Source organism: Kryptolebias marmoratus, linkage group LG1, assembly GCF_001649575.2.
Source record: "Kryptolebias marmoratus isolate JLee-2015 linkage group LG1, ASM164957v2, whole genome shotgun sequence".
NCBI lineage: Eukaryota > Metazoa > Chordata > Actinopteri > Cyprinodontiformes > Rivulidae > Kryptolebias > Kryptolebias marmoratus.
The window spans coordinates 13,613,513-13,626,340 of NC_051430.1; the positions used below are offsets into that span (position 1 = coordinate 13,613,513).

Sequence of the window (12,828 nt, forward strand, 5' to 3'; positions counted from 1 at the left end):
TCAACTCCACACTCTCTATTTCTGAATTGAGAAAGCTCCTCGGATGAGAAGCGAAACGTCTTCAGCTACAGAATAGAAGTCCAGTTGTTTTTGTTTTTTAACTTTTTTTGAATTTACCATGGCCTGGATGACTGAGAATCTACACCAGGACATTCCTAGATGGAAATCATATTTTGTGATGCTTTTCATGACATTGTGTGAGAATGAAATCATCTTATGTTGAGAAATGACAATGTAGCCATTTTGGTCAAAACTTTAAATAATGTAATGGGCAAAATCGTGTGATAATGTGGGATGGTAAGCTCAGTGTGGTAGTAGCTGACTCTCAGCTGCTACTACAACCAATTTTAGCTCAGTAACTTTATAACTGACTGAGTTACAGCCATTTTTGTGTCAGTTAGAGTTGATTTCCTGTGGTGGCCATCTTGTATTGGATTGACTTCAAAAGATGTTCAATATTTACCACCATCATTAAAGCTATGTTTTTGGTAGTGTTGGTTTTTTGGTTTGTTTATTTGTCTGTTCGCAGGATTACTGAAAAACTAATGAATAGAACTTAATGGGATTTTTAGGTAATGTGCGGGTGGTAACAAGAAATTATTGAATTTTGGTGGGTTTTTTTATATTGCTATATCCTTGGTGGAGATTTGCTGGTTCTAGTTACTTTCTGAAAGTTTCATGTAAATCCACCAAGTGGTTCATGAGATATTTTGCCAACAGACAAATAAGGTTGACTCCCACAGTAAATACTAAAGTTTTAAACAAAAATGTTGCACAATTGGTAGGTCATGTAATATGTTGTGAATGACTCAGCTACCGTCACACCGAATTTTAGCACAAAATCTGTAAAACTGACTGAATTATAGCCATTTCTGTGTTTTCAAAGGTCAGCTGGCTGTAGGGGCTTCTTCAGTTGGGTTGGCTTCAAAAATTAATCAGTTGAAGATGTACATTCAGCGATGACTTTCAGTGATACTCGAACGCATGTGCCTTAACATAGGGGAAAAACAATATCATCCCCTTCACCTTTTGGCGATGCACGTTAAAAATGTTTTTACACCTATACTGTGGGAAAAGTGACAGTAGGAAAGGTTATGAAAAAAGAATATCTTCTATACTGTTGAACTGAGGTTTTCAGAGCTACAATAGGTAACATTAACTCCTTATGACTACTGGGTGGCTGTGGTTTGGGAAAAAAAGCGGTCATCTGTCCATTGGTGGTTGATGGTTTTGCCCCCATGACATGCCAAATTATGTTCTTGGGCAAGACACTGAACCCCAAGTTGTCCCTGATCTGTGCATTGTTCTATCTGTGTGAAATGTGACTGGAAGTGTTAAGGCACTTTGAGTGGTCAAGAAAAGCACTAACTTCAGTCCATTTACTATTTAACCTTTCCACAGAACCCCACTTGAACTATTGCTTTTCAGTAAAACACACATATTTCCGTATTATGATGAGTAATTCTTACATTTACGGTGGAGATTCAGAGTATGGGTGCATGTGTGTAAGTTATGGCCCAGGTTTCTAGTTGGGGGCTGGTGGCTCGGTAAATGATGATGGCAGTATTGAACACATCAACCAGGGTCATTGCTCCTAGGGAATCCAGACAGATAATTCACCCTCCTTGGCTGTTCTGTGTTTTTTCTCCTTTTATCACATCACACCCTGTTTTAAACACCTCCTCCTTGCTGGTTGGTAATCAGGCAAACCGTTGTGTTACAGAGAAGCAAGAAGTTAATGTGGAGAATTGCAAAGCCTTTAGTATTTAGCATTTACCGGAGAATTGTGCTTTTACTAGCCAAATGATGTCCTCCAGGTTTTGCACCACAGAGCTGTGAGCGTTGATTAGCAGGTACAGACAATGTGCTAATTTGAAACTGCAGGTTTCCTGATGTTCATTTGCAAACGGTTGTTGCACTCCTGCACTTTGCTTGGGGTGATCATTAGTGCGAGGGAGGGATTTAGTATTCTGCTCAGCCGTGGCTCTGACATAGAAGGGTCCCTGGTTTCTGTTTCTATTAAGGTCCGGGCCTGCGGCTGCACAACCAACACTTCAATGAGTGTGTTATCTGTGCACGGCCATTTCACTGCTACAGCTGCTGTCCTTCTAACTCGCCAGCTTACGGACAGAAATATGACTCTAAAACCCACCCATGCTATTCTCTTGCCCCACCCCTTAGTCTTGATATTTTTTTCTGCTCCACTCACATTTTCACATCTAATTTTCCCATCGCCCAGTGACACCCATTCCCTTAAGACCCCCAGCCACAGCAAGATCACTGCTCCTCTCTGTGAGTGTTGTGTGTGCTCTTTTATTGATCAGAGTTGTGTCTTTGTGGCTCTGGGCTCCTGCTGCTGTTATCACTGCAGTGTTGAGGGTGGGGAGGTGGGAGCTTCAGACTAGTGTGTGTTATCTACAGGGATTAAAGCATGTTGAGAATGTTTTTAACATCGTTTTTCTCTTTCTCTTTGCTTCTGCAGCTGCAGCATGCTCAAAAGTTAGCAGTTAAAATATACAAAATTTTGGTCGATTTGATCTGACCAGCAGATGCAATGTAATACGAGGAAAACACGTGTCTTTTGTGACTCATCTCTAGAGCCACTGGGTTCTCGAGTAGGACGAAGGTGTTGAAAGCAAAAAAAGAAGACTAATGCTGCATTTGTCTTTCGATTAAAGAGTGTTGCTAAAAGCAAAGACCCTTCTGTATTTTTCTTTATTTCTACCTATTTAAACCTCAGTTTCTCTTCTTTGCTCAGGTGGTGTTCAGGGCTTTAATGATGGATTGCATTATTGGTTCTCTTGAGCGCAGGTATAAGGATGAATGGGCGCCACGTTGATGCTCATCTCTCCTCTCCCTCCTTCTTCTATCTGCTTTTTTTTTTCTTTACATTTAAATTTCTCTCCAACACCCTGCCCCATTTTTCATCTGACTTTCTCAGAGATATATGCCAGATTATGCTCCACACTTGCTTCCACACATGGCTTCACACACACAGACATCCCGACTCACTCAGTGGCATTGCTGTAGCACTCAAGGCACCGCTCCTCTGTGGCCACAGTGATTAATTACTTTTAACAAAGCAAACAGGGTCTTGCTTGTCTGGATCAATCTTTTCCCTGTCTTGGTGCAAACTGCTGTCACAAGTAATTGCCAAACTCTGCGTAGTATGAGAAGATGGTCTCTTTCACCTCTCTATGGTCCCAAGTTAAACTCAGTTCTCTGTGCTCCAACTCCCATGGCTCTTTTTCTCCTTCAGTACTTAAGTTGGTCGGTATCTACTTTTAATACCATTTAGCCTTCCCTAAATTATACCACTATATACAGTATTACTGACTGCCTAGAAAGGCTTGTGGTATTGTCTTACTACTGCATGTATTTTAGAGCTTTTTAAGCATTGCTAATGTAGTGTCAGCCCTACGTTTGTAGGCTAAAGATGCAACAAACAAGTATTATTTTGTCATAACTTTCCACAAACTGTTTTAAAAAACAAATAATTAGATAATGGCTTGAACAACAGTTTCATAATGTTACAGTAATGTTTTAGAATCAACATATTAGCTTTGCAGGCTATTGTTTTAATCAGTCAACCTATAATGGCTTTATCAGGTCTGTGCAGGGGATGTTAGTCTGCGTTAGGCCGATACTTGTGCTTGGCTCATACGCAAGGGGTTCACAGGCTCTCTACAATGACTAGCCGGCTTTGCTTCTGGTCCTTCTTTTACTGTGTGACCCACCACCTCCACGGCATTAACTTTTTGGGACGTTCTAACAGCATTCTTCTCTTCAGCCTCTGATGGTCACTGGGGTAATCAAAACAGCAGCACGTTTGGACAAATTTGTCTGATGCAATTTGTTCTGTCGTAGACACTTTTAATTCACTTCATCAGGCTGTGAAATAGACGGGCTGCACATTGCTAATGGAGCATGGGAGTTGCAACATTCAAGTGAAGTTACTGTTTAAACACTGAGATGCACGGCACTTCCTGCAATCCCCTTTTAAACAATGGACGTCACTAAAAAAAAAAAAAAAAATTAAGGGCCTTCCATTCCTTGAAAGAATGCATATCACCTGTCATTTTTCATGCCAGAGTTTTAAACTAAGATAATCCTATCTTGAAAAATGATGGGGCTTTAGCCTTTCTGGTCAAATCTTGAAAATAATGTTGTGTTTGATGGCATGCAAAATCACAAGATCTTGTGTGATCCACATCAAATTCAAGGTCAGTATCTGTAAATCTGACTGAAATACAGCTATTTCTGTTTTGGCTGAGGTTGATTAGCTGTGGCATCTTAAACCAGGTTGACTCTAAATGTTAATCAGTTGTAAATGTTCATCCAATTATCTAATTATTACTTAATGAAAATTTCATTAAAATCCATTCAGCAGTTCGTGAGATATTTGGGTGACAGAGAGAAACCTCCGCACACGCACACACACAGACGATTACATTATCTCCCGCCTTGCGGCAGCAGGTATTAATGATACCGCTACGCAGCAGAAGAGGAGTTTACAGAATGCACACTCTTCATCCACAACATAACTGCAGTTTCAACTTATTTGCTCATGACTGTGAATAAATTTGCAGCAGAGTTTTTAAGGAGGGTAATAAAAGCAATACCGTTGCTCTTTTTGGATACCCCTTTATATCTTATAACTGTATTACCGCTCATCCCTAGTCAGTATATCTACTTTCCCTCGCCACTTCAGTTGGACTTTTGTCTTTTTTTTTTTTTTTTTTTACAAAAAAAGCTATAAGAAGGAGGGTATTTATGTCATCTCATTTTAACCCTCCCATTTTTAGTAGCTGCCTTAAGCTTTTAGAACAGCACATAAAACTAAACACCCTGCCTCTTTCCATCCATGCATACTAATTGGCGTTGCTCCGCCAAGTTGATCAAACACCATTAATCTATTTGCAGTAGATATTTGTTTCTAAATGAGAAAATTAATACATTCCGCTACTACAGCCAGCTGGGTGCGGTGAGCCCCATTGATTGTTGGCATCCACAGTGTGACTCATAGCTTTGAGCAACTGTTTTTATTTGGCTTTCTGTTTGTGTGTGTTAGAGAAAATGTGTGTTTTCAAGCATTAGATTATTTTTCATGTTAAGACTAGTTGCCAGAGGAGTTTAAATGAACATATTAATTGTTTTGTTTTGGGTTTTACCGTTTTTCCTGCATATAAAGTGTCCACAGGTGGTGCTCAGTTCATCTTGCTGCTGGACATGCCATCGAGTCTCAGAGCATGCATGGAGACAGACATCAAAGCCTAAGAAATGCAGTGATTGGTATTAGCAGGTGGACACGATTAATGATGCATGGTGATGGCCAAAGCACGCCGAGGGAACCCGCTGTTTAATGAGCGAACACAAAGACACTGCAGATGTGTTACGGGCGTTATCAGAGACAGATACCTCCCTTTCTGTAGAGCTGTGCCAATTAGTCCTCCTCTTTTGGGAGCTGGCTGTCAGGATTTCAGTCTATAATAGGGAGTACTTGTTGATAAAATGCATTAGCAACAGTGTGAGGATCTCAACATTTTTATTTTGTCTCTCGATGTGACATGTCTCCCATGAAAACACCGTTCAGCTTAGCTGCATCTTAGACTGACCAATAATTCTCAGAAGGAAACGGCGCCGAAAACTGCTCGTGTCATTAATCATTAATAAAGCCCAACTGGTCTTCTCATGATCTTACTTTTCTCCCCAGCTTCTGGTCTTTTTCGCCGGCCCAGCTATCTGCTTCATGTCATATATATGATAAGTAGAGGAGCCTATCCGCGTGGGACTCATCACGCACTTAAATTGGTGCAGCATGGAGTTCATATTGCAGCGTGGCCAGGGGGGAATTAGTGACTCTATATATAAACCTCAGCTGCATGTGTTGTGAATTAAAGTGCATTTATCTGATAATCTGTGGGGAGATCTGTGTGTGCACAAGCATGGGGTTGCAGCCACAATAACGTCAATATACAGATGCTGCTGCTGTACCGGAAAAGGAGAAGGATAAATGGGTCATTCACTATAAAGAGCTTTGATAGCCGGAATGGCAGTGGACATGTACAGTAGACGAGGAAGGAATAACAAGAGGCATTGTTGTGTCTCCTTCATGAACTAACCTTTATCTCTCTCATGCACCCTTTCCTTCTATCTGTCCACTTCCTCGTTGTTTCCTTTTTACCCTTTTGGGCTGCATTACCACCGTCTTTCCTAACCTTGCCCTCCTGTGTGCCCGGTCGTCTCAACCTCTCAGCATCTTATCAAAAATTAAACTCGCCTTCATTCCGTCACGTGTTACTTTTTAATAGAAGAATCAAACGCAGGCGTGCTCATGCCCTGCTTTTATCAGAGCTCTTCTTGACGGCTGGCTGTGAGTCGTTTGAAGTATGGCAGGGCAGCTCTGGAGAAGCCACTCTGTCGGCCAGCGTGTGCTGCTGACTCGTGTTTGAAGAGGCAACTTTCCACTAAGGCTGGAGCACGCTAATGAACCCAAAACAAGTGCTGACTCGAGCAATGAGTCATGCCTACTTTGTGTCACACTGCAAGGGGGTAATGACTTGGTAGATGCTGTTAGTCCTTGGGATCTGCAGTGACAACGAAACAACAACCAGCAACCTCAGAAATACTTTTGATTTGGCAGCAGGTTTCTTTTTTTTCTCTCTACTCCAAACATACAAGTTTGAACAGCCTTCACTGGGCACAGATGAAAACGTGTTTGAATAAGATGTGGCAGTTTTTGATTTCTTCTTTATTTTTCACTATACCGCTCTCACTCCAAAATTGATACCCGAGTATTATGCTTTGAAGAGTTGTTGAGAGAGGGTCAGTTGGACCTATCTTGATGGTTAATGAAGATGTGTGGTTTCTCGTGTTTGGAAACATGTCTCTCAGCCAGTGTTTACTAATAGGAGGGCTTTTTTTTTCAAGCCATGCTTGAGTTCACTGTCAAAGCCAATTAAGGGAATACAAATTAAGATGGAGTATATGGTCCCCAGGCCAAGTGGGTACAGGACCTGAGCCAGGTTGTCCATTCTCTAATCCCTGTTAAATTAAGCACAATAGGGACTCATATATACAGTATATATAGCTGTTTTATAGAAATGATCAGAATCCTAAATATGTATTGTTAGTCACATTGTTTCTCTTCAGTTAGGATTGAAAAATATATATTGTTATTTGCAGATTTTTTGTTGACAGAAAAATTAAATGCCATGCAATGTAAACCTTGAAGATATTTCCTAATTCCTAAGTCTGTCATGGCTGCCTTTATTCTAGTGGAGTTGGAAGGCACTCCTGCAGCCTGGAGGTTGTTCTTTTTTTCAGGTTCACCATCTGGCCTTGATTGATTAAAGCTCCTTTAAGTAATTAATGCCTACTTTAATTGAGAGTCAGCCCTTGTGGCTGTGGGGTTCCTGCGCAGTGCTCAGGCAAAGCAGCGCCAAGGATCTAGTCGAGAGGGGCACGGAAATCTGTTTAGCACCCTGACCCTCTCAGCCACACAACCAAAGACTCTTAAGATGGTAATGGGCATGCAAGTATGCAAGCTGCGTCCATGGGACAAATCGAGCCATAAATCATAGCGGTGGAGTGTGACATGACTTTTCCAACATTAGAAATAACTCGCTTGGAATGAGCTACAGGCATAATGCCAATGAATCTGCACGTTTATCTCTTTATGTTGGTTTGTTTCCTTTGTGAAAACACTCTGGTTGGTGGACGTGCGTGTAGCACAAAGAAAATTGAATTTCTTTTCTGCCAAACAGCGCATTGTGACAGCATGTCACTGCAAGACACCTCAGCCTGCCACTACAGTGCTGCTGTTACTGATGAATGAACAATACCAGCTTTTTTCCATTCTGTTTCACTTTTACTGTCACAATAGATGTGCACCACATGCCCTGCCCTTTGTCACCAAAGGCTCTTTTTGTCTTTCAGTAATTGTTTATAGAAAACATTAACCCATCCCCAAGTCAGTTGATGTGGGACACGGTGAATACAGAGTGGTCAGCATTGATTCTGACATACCTGACTATGACCTTTTGCGATCTAAAGTCCTGCGCTGCCTGCCAGTTTGATTTGAGCTGGCTAATCGATTCCTCGCAGTCGTGAGAGACTCCCCCCACCCATTGAAATCTCTTCCTGGCAGCCTGGAGTTTACCTGGATTCCAATAGCTGCCACTCACTGAATAATGAAACATTTACCCTTTAATTGCCAGCTCCACAAAGAATGAACATTTTAATTTGCTCTCATTAAGGCCATCTAATGTAATGGGCTCATTAAGGGCTTTGGATGGAACCGCAGTCACCAGAATCTACAGCACCCTTTGGGAGTAATACATCAATGGATCATAAATATTTTACTATGTCTACATAGGTGCAGATTGCTAAGGTGCCTCAATTGGACTCACACACGTGCTTAACATGCACCTTTGATGTGGTTTACGGTACTAAAAAAAAAAAAAGAAGAAGAAGAAAGAAATCCCTGAGGTTGTTCTACAAAAGGTTGTGTAGTCAGCATATTGGAAGCAACAAAATCCTGAAAAAGCAACATTTTTCATTGACTGGCTGGATTAATAAAGAAATGCTTCAGTCAGTAGGAGGAAAAATTAGTCTGTCACTGCTTTTCCTCACTGAAACAACACACACACACGCGCTCAGATAAACACACATCTGATCGATCTGGGTCACGGCCGTTTGCTGGTTTAGGGTTTGGTCTTATTAGATTGGGGAGATGGTAATAGACAGGCAGCTGTATCATGGTTCTCTCCGTGTGACCCTCAGGCCAGAGGTTTGTGTTTGACCCAAGGCTACAAATGTAATGCCCCCACCCCACCCCCGGCGAGGATACACCTTAGACCCCTTCAGTTCTGAGGGATAAAGATCTGTACCTGCTAGAGGATGTGTGGAGATAGATAGAAATTTGCTTTGAATGTAATTTTAATTAAGTAGCGTCTCAGCTGGGCTTCTTCTGCGGTTCTCAGCCTGTCAACTCGCAGTGCAGTGGGCCCAAAACAGTAATCTTTCCAGTTCTCTTTTTCCCCCCCAGCTAATTTGTCATAGCTGACATTTATCCCTGGATCTTAAATTAAGTAACTGACATTTTGTGTACCCTGCGAATCGACTGTGCCAGCTTGAAATTTCAGTAACAGACGTGTTTAAAGAGTGGTGTAGGTACACGTTTTGAACTGTGGTCGACACATGACATTTCTGGGACAACATTGGAGGCCAAGACAACAGCAGCTGCAGCTAAAGAGCAGGGAAACAGAATGAAGTAAAGCTGCAATTTTCCCTGTGATGCTGTTAGTGGTAATATAATCTCAGAGCCGCGGCTCGATTGGAAAGTTAATTTTAAGTAATACGTGTTTGATGGAGGCAGATGGGTGGCTCTCTGGTGGAGATATTGGTGTATATTTTTGTATTTGTGTGTGTGTGTGTGTGGATGTTATTTGCAACCTGCTGTCCCTATTTGGTGCACTGATTTGGGTTCTGTTTTGTCATCAGTGGGGGCTCTGTTCAGGATCAGTGTTTTGTCTCCCCCTGCCCTGTGGGTGATCACAAACCTTCTGCAGCAGACATGTCCATAAACACACTACAGCAGAGAGGGGTGTGGTGCTGTCTGAGGGTTAGAGGAGCCACATTTGAGTGCATCTTTATTATTGCTGATCACCGATCAGGCCACAGCAAGCAACGCAAAGCCTTGTGCTGCTGGAGCACAGCTGGAGCCACCACTGCAGTAAATGGTTGCCTCTGTTGTGCACAAGAAGATATGGCTTTTGCTTAGAAAGACATCATTGACAGTGAGCTTTCACATCTCTGAATCTTCAGCAGAAAAAAAACTTTATATGCTTGTAATAAAGTTGCTGACATGTTTTATTTCTTTCTTTGACAGAAATCAGTTTTGCAATAAGACTTCTGAAAAGAATAAATTGATAATAGGCTGAAGAAATAGATCTGATGGTTTTCATCAAACATTGAACATCTTATGACAGGCATCTTACAGTGAATCAGGAATAAATGATCTTTTTAAGCTTCTTAGGCACTGGTTTAGCAAGACTTTTCATGAAATTTGTGAAACGTTTGTTATAGTTCCGATTTTTTGAAGTGGGTTTGTTTTGGAAAGGTTATGAACAATTAATGTCTTACCTGTTGTAGATAGCTTTTTGAATGATGAAGATTTGTAGAGACAAAACTGAATTAAATACCATTATAAAAGCTAACTATTTCTAAAGATTGAGGCCATTCAACGACCTATCTACAACAATTAAGATAACAATTTTTCATTCTTTTTCTACAAAACTCCACTTTAGAAACTCTAAACTATCCTTTTGATACCATTTGGAGAGACTAGATGAGAAACTTTGCAGATTTTCTTGTTTCAGGCAGAGAGTGTAAATCTGTTTGCTAAATCATACCCAGCTTGCTCATTGTTTACAGCCACTTGATGTAGCAGCACCCTTTGTTGACATATTCTGCATTTTTCTTCTTTTTTTAAGCTTGTTAGGGGCAGGTTTTGAGCAAGTAAAAGCAAGTGCAAACACAGCCTTGCTCCGTGGGGCTCAGGACACCCCTGGGGTTAGGGTGTACTGAAGAGGAGCCTAAGAAAGGACCAGGGACATATGTTGTGACATTAATCTGCTTAATACGAAAAGAGCCGGAAACAGGTGGTGGTGTGCCAAACTCACAGCCTTAATCTTGTCAACTTTCTGTTTGGGTGCTCTGATTGTGAACCTTATTATGAACAACAGAGCTGTCACTGGAAGGGAGTTGTCCATATTTCACCATAAGTGCCTTGTTAGTACGAGCGAAAGCACATGAAGTGATGTGCATGAGCGTTTTGTTGTATTTTATTTATTTATTTTTTTGCATGTACAGTATGTGTGAGTGTTGGTTCCCTACTGTGCGTAGCGGAGTGTATTAAAGAGGATTTTTTTTTGCATCATTTCCCCTCGTCCTCCTAAGCATAAAGCATGAATATTTAAAACTACATCAAACAAGCATTCATGAAATATTAAAATGTTCCAAAAAGAAGAAAAGCTTTTATCCTTTCCCTCAGTTTTAGGTATTTTGTAACATCCTTCGCTCTCTCTCGCTCTCTCTCTTTTTTTTTTTGCAACACACATGTGCTGATAGACCTGTGCGTTAACACTTTACCCACGGGTGAGAACGGCAACCCTTCCTGTTGGCTCCTCTGTTTTCTGAGCTCAGCATTAAATATAAAATGCGGGAAAATTGTATAATTTACCCCAAATTGAATTTTAGGCAAAACAAATCATTTGAAGCCTCGCTGGATAAAGTTATGTTGCACAAGATGCTTAATGGATGCATCACATTTCAGGGAGGGCATGCGAGTGTTCTGTTTGAACGTTGCTTCCCGAAGAGTGATTCTCTGTCATGCATCCTGTTTTTTTGGGGAGATGGTTTTGGCTCAAAGATTAAGCACTCACTTATATCACTCAATTTTCTCTCTAATTCTGTATGCTTACAAGGCAAAGTTAATCTGTGGAGTGCTCTCTCTTCTCCTTTCTCCCACTGCTGTATTACTCTGTCTCTTTTGCTCAATTTGTCTTTCTGTCGGGCTAAAACCCAGAGGCTGTGCTAATCACTGTAGCAGCAGCTCTAAGCAGATGCTGCTATGTTTTTAGAAAAGATCCTGTTAAGCGTGAATTTAAGAAATGCGTTAAGGGTAAAAACTAGCTCTCTTCACTCAAAAATGCTTCACAGACAGCAGCAGCTAACTCATCTGTGCCTTTGCTCCAGCATTAACCTTAACTGTAAACTGCTGTAAACTTTTAATGCACAGGTCTGCTTTGGTTTATTTTTATTGCCCATAACCGAAAGGGGAAGGTGGACAAATATGTTTTTGCCTGTGTGTGCATATGTTTGTGTCTGTTTGATTATCAAAACATCTCACGAACCACTGGACGAATTTTACTGAAACTTGCAGAAAGTAGTCATTGGATGTACTTCTACAACCAACTAACATCTGGGGTCAACCCAATTCAAGATGGCTGCTTCAGCCAACTGACCTTAAAACACAAAAATATGTATAACTATCTATATCTATAATAGATATTGGTCTGAAATTGGGTGTGGTAGTCGCTGAAACTGATCCCCAGCACATATTCTGAACACTAGCAGATTGTGCAATTAAGAGTTAAATCTGTCTGTGTTAGCAAAGTACCCCATGAACTAGTCAATGGATTTTAATAATCATAATATAAATAATCATTGGCTGCACCTTTACGATTTAATAAGTTTAGTCAACCGGATTCAAGCTAGCCACGCCAGCTAATCAACCTTAGCAAACACATAAATATTTTTTTGGAATTTTACAGGTATTGTGTTAAATTGGGTGTGGTAGTAGCTGAAAGTGAATCCCAACAAGAACACTGAGTGAAACTTATTGCACGGGATTTTTTAAAAAACTAAAACCTAAAGTCATGAACCACTGGACAGATTTTAATGAAATTCTCAGAAAGCAATCATTGGATGTACATCTACAACTGAGTAATTTCAATCCAATTCAGGATGGCCGCCTCACCTCATCAGTATTAACCAACACTAGATGGCAATAACTACAGAAATTGAGCGAATATTTGATGCCATAGTAGCTAAGACTCATGCACAACATACTTTGAGCCTGGCATAAGATTGTGCATAATTATTTTCAAGGTTTAACCAAAACGGCTACAACTCCATAATTTCTCAGCATAAGATGATCTCAGTCTAAAATTTTAGTTTTAAGGAATGCAAGACTTTTAGTTTCCTTCTGCACTATTGCTCTTCCTGTTGTGTTTAAATAATATTCATCCACACTAATTTAAA

General features: G+C 40.8%; 1 protein-coding gene across 4 annotated transcripts in view; it reads left to right on the plus strand.

The window, feature by feature from the left end:
- ttc28 (tetratricopeptide repeat domain 28) overlaps nucleotides 1-12,828 on the plus strand; it is a 189,436-nt gene that overhangs the window by 103,081 nt on the left and 73,527 nt on the right. The window lies entirely within an intron of this gene.